Below are 14,347 nucleotides of genomic sequence, written 5' to 3'. Positions count from 1 at the left end.
ACCCTTTGTAGCAGGTTCCTACTTGTCTCCTGGAATATCACCTGATATTTTAAGATTGCTTTTGCTGTTACAAGGATGTTTGGAGCAGCGAGTGAATGTGTGTTTTGTTGCCCACATTCGCAGTCATAGTAATTTGCCTGGAATTTTATCACAAGGTAATGCCAAAGCTGACAGTGCTGTAACGTCAGTCCTCACTGTCCAGCCATGGGACAGCCATAGTTATTTTCATCAAAACGCTAAAGCATTAGCACACCAATTCAAACTTACTACTGCAGAAGCTGCTGCCATAATTCAACAATGTCCAACTTGTTCAAGGCAGGGCACGGCTATCCCTATGGGAGTTAACCCCAGAGGGTTGAAACCCTCAATGATTTGGCAAATGGATGTTACTCAATATCCGCCATTTGCGCCCTGGAAATATATACATGTGACTGTGGATACTTACTCAGGATTTCTAATGGCTACCCCTCAAAGAGGTGAGGCGGTTAAACATGTCATCAATCATTGCATTAAGCCTAAAACTTTAAAAACTGATAATGGTGCGGCTTATCGGAGCACAGTCTTTGATCAGTTTTGCAAACAGTGGTCCGTGGAACATAAATTTGGGATTCCATACAATTCTACAGGGCAAGCTATTGTAGAACGTCATAATGCCACGCTTAAGACCACGTTAACCAAATTAAATAAAAAAGGAGGGAAGCTCCTGGGGCTTCCGGCGATTCAAGATCAATTAAATCTAGCTTTATATACTTTAAATTTTTTAAATTTGTCTGGTAACCCCCCTGCGAGTGCGGCCAGCAGGCATTTTTCTTCTCCTTCCACAGATACGGTGAGACCTCGGGTGTTGGTGCGGTTCCTCCCGGATCCGGCATGGGTTCCTGCTGAGCTGATTACGTGGGGACGTGGTTATGCAGCAGTTGAATATCTTGGTCAAATTCGTTGGGTTCCTGGTTGGTGCGTTCGACCTGATCATTCGCCGGCACCTGTGAAGGAAGTTTCGGAGGAGCAGGATGGCGTACCTGTGGTTCCTGATTCTCTTGATGCCGGTAGCTCGGACGCGGCGCTGTGAAGACTGGGAAAAGATGACTGCTTATCTGAGGTTACCAACTTGTATGCAGCAGGTTCCTTTGGGGAACCGGACTCAATTAATCTGCAAACAGCGGTATCCTCTGATTTTTCCAGCATATTGGTCCTGGCATAAGGATCAAGACATTCTTTACTCGGGACCTGATAAGGATATTATATCTTCAGCCTGTGCAACAACTCTGATCTTGTTTAATGTTTCTGTTTCAGACTATGGACAATATCGGTGTCAATTGGAGTTGCCTAAGTTACCTTATACAGACTCTCTTTCCATTCGTCTTATGCTTCCACGAACTTTGATACGGAGGCAAAGAGCTGTTATTATCACAGAAACTAGAGACCTTGGTGATAATTTATGGAAAGAAAATTCCTATATCAAAGATATCCGGATTGCGGCCAAGGGTTTAAATGTTACTAATTGTTGGCTTTGCATGCATGTACCAGGAACTGGAAGGGGTGGTGTATTGTTGCATGCTATTCCTTTGGATGAGTCTAAAAGTCAGAATCTGGACACATATAACAATTTTACTTATTGGAATCCTGATCCGACAAAGAAAAATCAGACTTTGTACATGGCTAAGGTGGCCTTTACCACGACAGCTTCGGTTTGTTACTATCGCCCTCGAGTTGCAAACTCTATTGATTTAGGTAATAGTACCCTTTGTAATACGGTGGTGCCTATGGAAGGAGGCTGTATGGAGTGTGCTGCCATTACTAAAGGGGAAGAGGCAAGGAACATTTCTGTTCCAGGCTGTGCCAATAATTCAAGAACGTCCAGTTCATTGTCTAAGGCTCTGTCCATCGCCGATGACTGCTGTGTCAATAGGACAACTGCTAAAATGAAGGGAATTACACACGGGGCATATGTTCTTTGTAATTGGATGTGGTTGATGTGGAAGTGGGAAAGTCAGGATGCGACCAATACAAATCTGAGAAATGTGGTCTATTTTCCCCTTCCTGATGGTCTATGGCTGCTGTGTGGAGACACGGCTTATCAGCAATGGCCAAAAAATTGGACAGGGGTTTGTACAGTGGGTATGGTAGTTCCTGTTATCTATAAATTGGATGCATTGCCTTTTGGGATACGTCTCCGCAATCGTCGGGAGTTGGATTCAGGTTTAACTACGGGTGGTAACTTATGGACACAAATTTCTCGAGGTCTTATCCCGCCTTTGGGAGTTGCTATGAACTATAGGGATATTCATATTTTAAATAATTTTACTGTGGCTATGTTCAACGATACTATTAGAAGTTTGAAAATGCTTAATACGGAGGTTGCTGAGATTCGGCAAGTTACCTTGCAGAATCGTTATGCATTAGACATTATATTAGCGGCAAAAGGGGGAGTTTGTGCTTTAATTCATTCACATTGCTGTGTTTTTATACATAATTATGAGCCAAACATCACAAGAACTGTTCATGATATGGAAGACCACATAGCTAAACACGAAGCAGGGAAAGATGGCTTCAATAAGTCGTTTTGGGCTTCGCTATGGGATTGGCTTCCCGATAGCTCATGGTTACGTTCATTGCTTCAATTAGTTGTAATATTTGTTGCTATACTTATTATATTATGTTGTTTTATTCAATGTATTCCTAATCTATTACAAATGTGTATCTCATCCTTCCGGCGTACGGGACCAGGTCGTGAGGGAACTGTGTACTATGCCACTAAAACACCCCCCATCTTTGAATAAATAAAAAAGGAGGGAATGTGGTAACATATTTTATTGGTCATTTTCTGTAAGTCCTTTGTACAACCATTTCGCATAGATCTAGGGATATGCAGGCATTCATGGTGGGGGTAGGAGTACCTTTGCAATGAGTGTTTCATCCTGTTGTGATCTGCGGGTTTAGAAGGAACAGGAAAATAGATAAGAGTTCAAGATACACAGCTGGACTTTCTCATGGGACCTTCCGTGGCTATATGTTCTCATCCTGTTGGATGTATGTTCTCATCCTGTTTAGGTAATATCCTGTCGAGGTCATTGTTTTCTGAATATGCATACTGTATTTTCGCTTACTTTTCTCAATAAATACTGCTGCCTGAGTTCGCTCAGGGCTGGCATTTGCTCAGACGTTTTCCCTGTGTCTTATTTCGAATGCCAGACCACCATATTCATTAAACATCTAGCAAGGTATTTAAGCTATTTTCCCCCATATACAGTGAAAAGATGTAGTGCCTCTGCTAGTGAAAATGGAGCTTAATTTTTGCTGGCAGGAGGTTGCAGGAGACTGTCATAGCCAAAAACAGGCCTTCAGAGCCCGTTTTTGCTGGCAGAGCCCTAAGGCCTCCACAGGTGCCCCCAACATACCCCCCACCCCCCAATGTCAAACACAACCCTGATGCCCTCAATGAAATCAAGTTTTACACCCTGGTATAGGGTGTCCTGCTTGAGCAGGGGGCTGGTCTAGACCTCAAAGGTCTCTTCCAGCTCTGTTCCGTTCCATTCTGTTCTATTCTGTTCTGACCCAACCCAGTTACCAGCAAGAAAATCTCAAACAAATGCAGCAACTCAAACCTTCACAGCTTTAATCTACAAATAAACTTTTTTGTAGATAAAAGATGGCTTGCAGCCAGTTAGTCCAACCAGAAAAGCCTTGACAGAATTCTTCAGATAGTCCAGAGTCTCTACACACAATGCTGCAAAACCAAAAACCCTTTGAAACCAGGGTTATATTCCCTGAAGGGAGGGGCCATTACGTTGCATTCTTACTCCCGAGTCACCTGTGCTGCTCCAGATGTTCTCTTCACGTGCACTTAGCATATGCTCCTCAGGAACCTCCTCACTGCTGCCAGCTAACCACAACATATTCTCCTAACTGAAAGGGACTTAAAAAATGGTTTTATTGATCCAACAGTGTACAATACGAGCAATTCTTTTTTTAAAAAAGGACTTAAATGCCTGATTTAAAGTATTCCTTGTTCAGTTTCTCAGATAAATCAGTACTGTATTTTCACTTTCTCAATTCCTTTCCTTCTCTTTCATTTTGTGACATCAAGTTGATCAGAAAGATCAATCATACTAGATGTGTTAGGGGACCATAGTTTTGTTATGGTTTTGGAGAAAACTGGTAGTAGTATGATTGCGACTTTGTGCTTTTTATCTTAATATAGCTTTGTAAAAAAGGTATTTCCTGATTATGAACAACCTTTCTGTCAGTATATAAAAATTATGAGCTGGGATAGACATAACAACAAGTCAGCCAATGGGAACTATTTGGTGACTAAGAAACAGAACCTCTTGTGAGCCATGCCAGATGGCTTGGAGACTGGGCTTGACTTAAGGTTACTGGTCTGTATAAATATAGAGATTCTGTGTTCTGATGGTGCTGGTTGCTTCTGCTTCTTGTCTTTGTTTTTCCTTTGTTTTTCCACGTTGAAAGAGCTGCATGGGTATTGTATACATGCATTATATTGTATATAAACAAGCTTCTTCTATAAATGAATCCTGCTGAATTATTTACTTCTGTGCTGGTTGGATTGCTGCACACTCTGATACTTTCTCAATTTGAAAAGTTAATAAATTATTGGAAACTGTTGTTGCGCAATGTAAACGATGCCCTACTTTATATACATTGAACAAAAAAGCTTAAGGAAGAAAGAGATGAATTTGGAGAACTTATGTGGGAGGGGGGAGAGTGGAACAAAATGTTAGAAAGTGCTAGAAGGGGGTGGAATGGGTTGACAACTGACTCAGTTTCACATTGCACAACGATGCCTTGAAAACCATGGAATGAGAAAAGCATTAGCAAGGTAGATTTATCTATGAAAGAAGCAAACAATTAAAATGTGGGAACATTCCTCCTTATAAAATCTTGGCTTTTTTAATTAGAATTTTCATAATTGCGTACTTTTATATCCATGGAGATAATCCATGCAACATTGAAAGTGCTTCAGCCAACTATCTCTTCTTTGCACCAGAAGGACTCAAAGGGGAACCAGAAAATTTCAGCCTTTTGCCTCTTTCTACAACTTGGAAGGCAATTTGGGGGCTTTAAGGATTTGCACTTGGAGTCAGAGCGGGGAGGTCCAAGCAGCGTCTATATTTATCTTCCCATTTAATATCATTTAAAATAATGTGTTAATAGAATAAGTCCAATATATTCCTTATTGTCCAGACAGCGATCCCACTCTTTCCCCTTTAAAAATGAAGCCCTGAAAGAAACGCCATCATTTTTTCTGAAGGGTCTTTGAGGGCGAGTGGAGGCCGAGGGCTTGAAGAGGATCCAGTGTGGAGATCTGGGGATCGTCCAAGTCATTCGCCTCAGTGACGGGGTGACTTGAAAGGGTCCCTTGAGGGGAACCCGTCAGAGAAGCCGGAAAGGGGCTACTGAGGGGGCGCAGGGGGACCTTGAGGGAGAAGAGGGGACCACAAGGAGGCCCAATTCAGTGACTGACCTAGAGAAAGGAGGAGTCCAGTCCGACCCTGACGACCCCGAAGACGCCCCCCTCCCTTCGATGGTGGCGCTTCCCTCAGAGAGACGTCTATCTCTCCGCTCTTCCCGCCAGAATAGGCTCCTCCCACTCCTCTCGGAACCCCTTTTCCCGCTTCTCCATCTGAGGGAATCGCACGGGGAGGGGCGCGGCCAAGAGGAAAGGGGAGGAGTCTCGCATGCTCCCGCCTCGCTCACGTCTCACCTCTCCCCCCCCCCCCCCAGCAGCACCAATGGTCCCTCCCGCTCCGCCACCCCCCCCTTCTTCCCCCCCGGGTCCTCCTTCCCCCCCTTCGCTTGCGGGGCTCCCAGCCGACGTCTCTACCAGCAGCAGCAACAACAGACGGAGCCCATGGAGGCTTCCCCCCAAGCCCCCTCCCCAAAAGAGGGGAGAAGTGGAATTGGGGGGAGGGGGTGGGGGCTTGAGAGGGATACTTCGTAATTGGCTTCCAAGGAATAGGTTGCGCCAATGGGAAGCCTCTCTTCTGATGAGTCATCTGTCTCCGGGCAGAATCTCCCTGCCGAGCAACCCTTTGAAGAGGAAACGAAGGAGGGGGGAGGGGCTTCGCAGATTGTGTGCAGTGTAACTGTGCAGACTTTTCCGTGTTCAACTGGGGGGTCCCAAGCGAAGCAATGTCTGGGGGAGGCAGCGACTGCTGAGATACGGAAAGCCCAGGCTACCAGCCAAATCTACAGGTCTCCTCCAGCCATAGCTCCCTTGGTTTTCCCCACGACCCCCGTGACACGTGTCTCTAGCCTTCCAGTGCCCGATCCCCCCCCCTTGCTTTCCAGAGGACTGTCTGTATGACTCTCCCCCCTTGTGCTTCACGGGGAGCCCGTTTCCCTGACCTCCTGGGAAATTGGACGCCTGAGAAGCTTCAGGTGATGAGGATGGTTTAAAGCAGGGGTCTCCAACCGTGGCAACTTTAAGCCTGGAGGACTTCAACTCCCAGAATTCCCCAGCCAGCTTTGCTGGCTGGGGAATTCTGGGAGTTGAAGTCCTCCAGGCTTAAAGTGCCACGGTTGGAGATCCCTGGTTTAAAGGCTTATCTCCATCTTCTAGGGGGGAGTGGCTGTCCTTTTCCCCTCCCCACTTTTCCTCACGATCCTTAATTGCACAATTGTTAGGAATTCCATAAATACTGAAGCTCGATTATCTCTGGTCTGAGCCTGCATTCTCATTTCTTGGAGAAATATTGATGTATCTCCTGCGATATTTAACAGATCATCAGAGTTGGAAGGGATCTTGTAGGTCATCTAGTCCAACCCCCTCCCCCCCAAGCAGATTTTTTTTTTTTTTGCAAAGATAGCAAATCTGGATCAAACGTATTGCTCCCGGCAGCCTTTTCTAGGAAGTTTGGAGGATGGAAACAGGGACGGCCCCTCCTGACTTCCCTCCTCTGTTCCAGAAGGTGAAGGAGAAGAAAACTCAGAGGATGTGGCTCCGGAAACTCTGGTCATAGTTTTATGAGGATGTAGTCTGGGAAACAGGGAGGCATTAGCAGGTGTCAAGCTCAAGCTATTAAAAGCAGCACAATGTGTCATGTTCTGCCATATTTGGTGGTGGTGGTGGAAGTCTGAAGACCTCCCAGCCCCACCCACATATCAGCCTCCCAGCCCCTCCCCCCATATCAGTCCCCACTTGCTCCAGAAAGGCTCATTAGCATGCTAACATGTGTCTATGGGGATTCTCAGTCATCCAGGTCATGGTTGTTCCAAAAGTGTTTTTTTCAAGAGGCAATTGGACAGTGGTGGGAGTCAAAAAAATTTACCTGTTCTGTGGGTGTGGCTTGGTGGGTGTGGCAGGGGAAAGATACTGCAAAATCTCCATTCCCTCCCTGTTAGGGTTTGAGGAATTAACCCCTAGAAGAGTATTGCAGCAGTAGTCAAGCCAGGCAACCAAAGGAGAGCGGAAGGGCCCCAGAGTATACACACACTGAACACAAACACTGTTTGTAGTTTAAATAGTTTTTAATCCAGTTAGAGTTTAAGCATTGTCATTCAGTCCATTAAGTCATTCACAGTATTTCCATCCAGTAAGACTCACTAGTATAGTCCAAGTTTAAGAGTCCTTGCAATATCTTTATCAGCCGATAAAGATATCTTCTCCTCCTCCGGTTTCACTCTCCAGAGAAACAAACGCTGGATATTCAGCAAACAGTAGCAAACAATAACAGTTCAGTCACAGGCACTCACAGTCAGTAATCACAGTTAGTCGCAGCAGCACACAGTTACAGCCAGCCAGTAACAGCCAGACAGTATTTCCAGCTTCTAATGCTTCCTTATATTGTAATTTCTAGCCGCACCCTTAATCGGCTAATTGCCTGCTGCATTGTGCTTAAAGTGATAAGCACTTAAACCATGATATCTAAGTTTTATATATTTATTCACCCAAACCATATTTGGTATCAATGTTATACCTAACATACTCCCCTTTTGGGTGAAATAAATATATAATACCTTTACAATCTTATCCCATATTTTTCACAACTCTCCTGGTGCTTACTGGCACCTTGGGCTTTAGTAAAATTATCAGCTAAATTGTCCTCCGACATACAGTACTCTAGCTGAATCATCTTACTTCTTACAGATTGTCTCACGTTTAGATATCTTAGATCTGTATGCTTGCTCCTTGTTTTTACTCCAATATTTGTGGCCATTTGAATTGCTGCCTGATTATCTTCATGTATAATTATAGGATAATCTACAGTTATACCTATATCAATTAACATTTGTTTATACATTATTAATTCTGTACATAACAATGATAAACAGGAGAATTCTGCCTCCATAGTAGACAAACTTATATGCTGTTGTCTTATTGACTTCCAGCCTATTAATGTCTTACCCAGCATTATGGCTGTTCCTGAAGTCGACTTTCTAGTGTCTCTTTCTGATGCAAAGCTAGCATCTGCATAAGCACTCAAAATTAAATCACCCTTTGGTTCTAAATACAATGAATAATTCATTGTCTTTTTAAGATATCTTAATATCCTCTTAGCTGCATTCCAGTGTCTTTCACATGGTGCAGAATTGAATCTAGCCAACTGATTCACGCAGTACGAAATATCTGGTCTAGACCAATTACTAATATAACTCAAACTACCAATTAAAGATTGATAAATCACCTTATCAAACTCAGGGCTTTGTACATCAGTGTTGCTAAACTCCTGACTCATTGGAGTCTTAGCCGCTTACAAAGCTCCATCTTGTAATCTTTTAGTAATTTGCTTATCTTATCTTCCTGAGATATCTTAAAACCTTTCCGTGTTTTCTTTATATTCAAACCGAGATACTTCTTTATCTCCCTAATTGCTTGATCTTTATTCTCTTTCCTAATGATGCTATTATTTTATTTGCTTCATCATTAGTTTCAGTTATCAAAGCAATGTCATCTGTGAATAGTAATAATAATGATACTTTCCCATTTGTCTCCCTCTTAAACAGACATGGATCGGCTAAACCAGCTTTAAATCCTATATTGTCTAGTTCCTTTACAATATACTGGTTCCATTCATAGCCTGATTGTTTAAGACCATAGAGACTTTTCTTTAACAACCAACAATCATTATTATCCTTATTTTCACTTTTAATACCAACAGGTTTTTTCATATAAATAATATGTTTTAATGGGGCGTGCAAGTAAGCAGTTTCCACATCTAAATGGTTAACTATATAGTTTTTACTAGCTGCCCACACTAAAGCTGCCCTCAAGGTTGCTGCCTTAAGACTAGGTGCAAACACCTCATCGTAGTCATTAGCATTCTGCCTAAAACCTTGGGCTACTAACCTTGCCTTATGGATTAAATTACCATCTTTATCTATTTTTACCTTAAATATCCATTTGCAGCCAATGGATTTCTTTCCTACAGGTAATTTGGCATTTTCATACACCTTCATATCTCTTAATGAATTCAGTTCCTTATTCATTGCTGCATACCATCTTTCTTTTTCCTTATTAGGATACTTTTTAATTTCTTCTACAGAATTAGGAACTTGATTAATCTGGCACACTGTGTTAGCCTGGTACCTATCAGGCGGTCTAGATACACGTGTAGTTCTTCTGGGAATTACAGGGCTTACAGGAGGACTTTGTTGAACTACTACCTGTTCATCTTCCTCATCCTGTTCAGCTATTGAATCTGTTTCTTCCTTTATGGGCACTATCTCATCCTGTATTTGTCTCTTTACTTTATTTTTAAAGTTACAGGGATAACTAATGGGATTTCTATAGGATTCAATAATTACATCTTTATTGGCATCCTGTTCTAATTTCTCCCATCCTTCATGTTCTAGAAATTGGGCACTAGCACTACATAACACTTTAGATGTGCCTTTCTCCCAAAATCTATATGCCCTATGGTTTGCCTGATAACCAACGAAGAAAAATCTTTTAGCTCTATGTTGCCCTTTTTTTCTGAGTTGTGCAGGAATATGCACCCATGCTGGTGCACCAAATGTGTGCAGGTAACTTAGATCAGGTTTCCTGCCATGCCATCTGGTAAATGGTATTTCACCTGTTGTTGTATTAACAACGTTGTTCAATATGTTATTAGCACACATTGTAGCCTCCCCCCACAAAGAATCAGGTAACCCAGAATCATTTAACATTGTTCTAATCATTGCCTGTAGTGTTTGGCCTCTTCTTTCAATAAAAGCATTATGTTCTGGCCTGTATGGAGCAGACTTCTTATGCTCTATTCCAGCTATCTTAAGTCTGTTCTGGAATTTGTTATTAATAAATTCCGTGCCATTATCTGTCACCAGGGTTATCAGTTGTCGTTTAGACTTTCTTTCAGCAAACCTAAGCCAATTGAAAAAATGTTGATATGTTTCAGTTTTGCTTTTCATTAAATAGCAAAACCCATATCTAGAATAATGGTCCATAATGCTCAGTATATATCTAGCACCCCCCCATACTGGGTTTCTTTGGACCTATTATGTCTGCAAATACTACTTCTAAAGGTTCTTTTGTTTTGAAACCATTTAACCTATTTGCAGGCAATACCTTGCTCTTATCTTCACAGCAAACATTACAACACAAATATTTATCACAAGGTTTTAACCTTATTCCTTCAGATAACTCAACTGTACGTTTTAGCATTTTAAAATTTACATGCCCCAAACGCCTATGCAATAAATGGATACATTCATCATGAGGCTTTATATTATTAAATACAGTCTGAGCCTCCCCTTTCTTACTATTATCTAAGACATATAATGTTCCATTTAAAGCTGCAGTTACCCTTTTGTTATCTTTTTCAATTATGCAATTATTATCCTTAAAAGTAATTACATAACCTAATTTATCTAATACCCTTACTGAAAGCAAATTAAACTTTAGTTGCGGTACATACAACATTTTTATATCCTGGTTTATGTACGGACAACGTGCAAAACCTTGACCTTTCGCTTTCAGGTTCCAGCCGTTAGCAAGAGATATATGTTGAGAACTTGTAGACATTTTTATAAATTTTGTCTTATCTCTTGTGATGCAGTGGGATGCGCCACTGTCAACCACCCATAAATTATTCTTCACATCAGAGTTGCCAAACGTGGCTAGTTCAAATGCTTTCTTTGGCTTTTTTACATTCTGGCTTTTTCTCTTTTTGCAGAATCTTGCCAAATGTCCTCTGCCTCCACAATTAAAACACTTTTTAATTGTGTATGCTGTTGAAGATAAATTCTCTTCTTCCGGGTGCTTTACTTTGCTTTGCTGGTTTCTTTCAAGCTTTGAAGATAATTTCTCTTCTTTCTTATCTTCTCTCAGCTCGTCACGCTCACGCCTTCTTCTGGCTTCTTCTAGTAGCCTGCCTGTTAAGTCGGTTAATGAGAGGCTTTCTTTTGGCAATACTTCCAACGAAGTCACATAGTCATCATAGCTTTGATCTAATGAAGATAATATTATGTAGACTTGTTGCAGTTCATTAAATATAAGCTCTTTTTCTTGCAAATCTTGAAAAATGCTCTTCATACAGTTTAAATGAACTAACATATCTCCATTCCTCTGAAGATGCGTTCGAAAAAAGCTTCCGTGTAAGATTTATATGTGCTCCTACACTGTCCCGAACATAAATCTTCCTGAGGTTCTCCCAGCAGTTTGCAGCATTTTCTTCTCCACGAATATGGACAAGCTGCTGATCACAGAGAGTCAGTCCTATGATGCATAAAGCCTGCTCATTCTTCAGTTTAAAGTCTTGTAACTTTTCGTTATCATCATCATTAGCAGGATCCCAGCTACTCACATCTGGTGGGTTTGCTATAATGTCCCACAAACCTTCTCTGCGTAGAAGTAAACTACATTTCATTGACCATGAAACATAGTTTGTTCCATCCAGCCTGGATATCATGGACAGTTGTGACAAATTTACTTGTGCCATTACTCTTCAGATATTTTGACTATTTTAAACTAATTAAAACAGTTTGTTTTTACAGTAATGTGCAACTCACACCAACTCTCTCTGCTATATCCTGGTTAGTTAGACTATGCAGCTGGGCCCATAACCAATGTTAGGGTTTGAGGAATTAACCCCTAGAAGAGTATTGCAGCAGTAGTCAAGCCAGGCAACCAAAGGAGAGCGGAAGGGCCCCAGAGTATACACACACTGAACACAAACACTGTTTGTAGTTTAAATAGTTTTTAATCCAGTTAGAGTTTAAGCATTGTCATTCAGTCCATTAAGTCATTCACAGTATTTCCATCCAGTAAGACTCACTAGTATAGTCCAAGTTTAAGAGTCCTTGCAATATCTTTATCAGCCGATAAAGATATCTTCTCCTCCTCCGGTTTCACTCTCCAGAGAAACAAACGCTGGATATTCAGCAAACAGTAGCAAACAATAACAGTTCAGTCACAGGCACTCACAGTCAGTAATCACAGTTAGTCGCAGCAGCACACAGTTACAGCCAGCCAGTAACAGCCAGACAGTATTTCCAGCTTCTAATGCTTCCTTATATTGTAATTTCTAGCCGCACCCTTAATCGGCTAATTGCCTGCTGCATTGTGCTTAAAGTGATAAGCACTTAAACCATGATATCTAAGTTTTATATATTTATTCACCCAAACCATATTTGGTATCAATGTTATACCTAACACTCCCCACCCAACTAGCCCTGCTTTCCAGCTCCGTTCTCCTGTGCAGGGTAACAAAAGAAGATCCAGCCGATCAGCTGGGACATGGGAGGCAGAGAAGAGACGGGGCTGGCAGGGCCAATCAGAGGTGGCATTTTCTGGTTCTCCGAACTACTCCAAATTTCCACTACCGGTTCTCCAGAACTGGTCAAAACCTGCTGAATACCACCTCTGCAACTGGACTTTCTGGTTTTTCTTTGAAGACATTTCGCTTCTCATCCAAGCAGCTTCTTCAGCTCTGACTGGATGGTGGTCTACAACATTGTCCTTGCAGCAGTGCCAAGAAGGCTCCGCACCCATTTGCACAACTCGAGTGACCCTGAGGAGCCAGAGAAACCTCCAAGTGGCCTCAAGGATATAGAATAGAATAGAACAGAACAGAACAGAATAGAACAGAATATAACAGAATTCTTTATTGGCCAAGTGTGATTGGACACACAAGGAATTTGTCTTGGTGCAAATGTTCTCAGTGTACATAAAAGAAAAGGTACATTCGTCAAGAGTCAAGAACATCAGGCACAACACTTAATGATAGTCATAGGGTATAATAAGCAATCGAATCATACTAGGAAACAGTCAATAAAAATTGTAAGGATACAAGCGAAAAAGTTATAGTCACAAGTGGGAGGGGATGGGTGATAAGGAGTGATGAGAAGATTAATAGTAATAGTAATTCAGGCTTTGTTATAGTTGGACAGTGTTGAGGAAATTGTTTAGCAGAGTGATGGCGTTTGGGGAAAAAATGTCCTTGTGTCCAGTTGTTCTGGTGTGCAGTGCCCTATAGCGTCGTTTTGAGGGAAGGAGTTGAAACAGTTTATGTCCAGGATGTGAGGAGTCTGTAAATATTTTCACAGCCCTCTTTTTGACTCATGCAGTATACAGGTCCTCGATGGAAGGCAGGTGGGTAGTAATTGTTTTTTCTGCAGTCCTAATTACTCTCTGAAGTCTGTGTCTGTCCTGTTGGGTTGCAGAGCCAAACCAGTCAGTTATAGAGGTGCAGATGACAGACTCAATAATTCCTCTGTAGAACTGGATCAGCAGCTCTCTAAAAGGATTCTCTGTCTAGCTGTCTGCAAGGAGTATCAATCTTTCCATTCTCCACCCTGCAGTTAGAGCTTCAGAAGCTTCTTGGATGAGAAGCGAAAAACCTTCAAAAAAAAAAAAAAAACCAACAACAAGAAGAAAAGTCCAGTTGCCTCATGAAAAAAGCACCTTCTTCCTCAAAGAAAAAAGCAGTCCCAGTTGCCTTTTTCACCAGCACCTTTGACACAATCATGACCTGGGTGGCTGAGAATCTCCACAGACATGCTCAGGAAAGCTTCTGCTTTGAATAAAATTCATCCGCGGAAAAGGGGGCCCTCAAGTTCCCGCCCCCCCGCCCCCCAAAATCTGGGCTGCAGAGGTAGGGCAGCTTCCGATATCTGCCGGCGCTTATTGCCCGCCATCGGCAAAGGCCTTTGATGACCACCAGAAGGCAGACACAGCCCACAAGAGCTCGGATCCGCCTTGCTTGGCCAGCCCTTGTAGTCCTCAGCAGGACCAGCAGGGGGCAGCAGAGATGCAGGAAAAACTGTTCCTAACGGATTCTCTTAAAAGGTGTGCGGGGCAGAGGTGGGACTGGCCTTGGCCCGGGCTTTTAGCCCAGCAGCAGCCGGAACTGAAGGTCTCCGGGACCCGCTTCGTTTTCTTGCTCAG

The sequence above is a fragment of the Notechis scutatus genome, chromosome 2 (genome assembly GCF_049901735.1).
Source record: "Notechis scutatus isolate UNSWTSFEM ecotype Mainland chromosome 2, rNotScu1.2, whole genome shotgun sequence".
NCBI classification, from domain to species: domain Eukaryota; kingdom Metazoa; phylum Chordata; class Lepidosauria; order Squamata; family Elapidae; genus Notechis; species Notechis scutatus.
The sequence above is the reverse complement of the archived record's forward strand: the minus strand, read 5'-3'. Positions refer to the sequence as shown.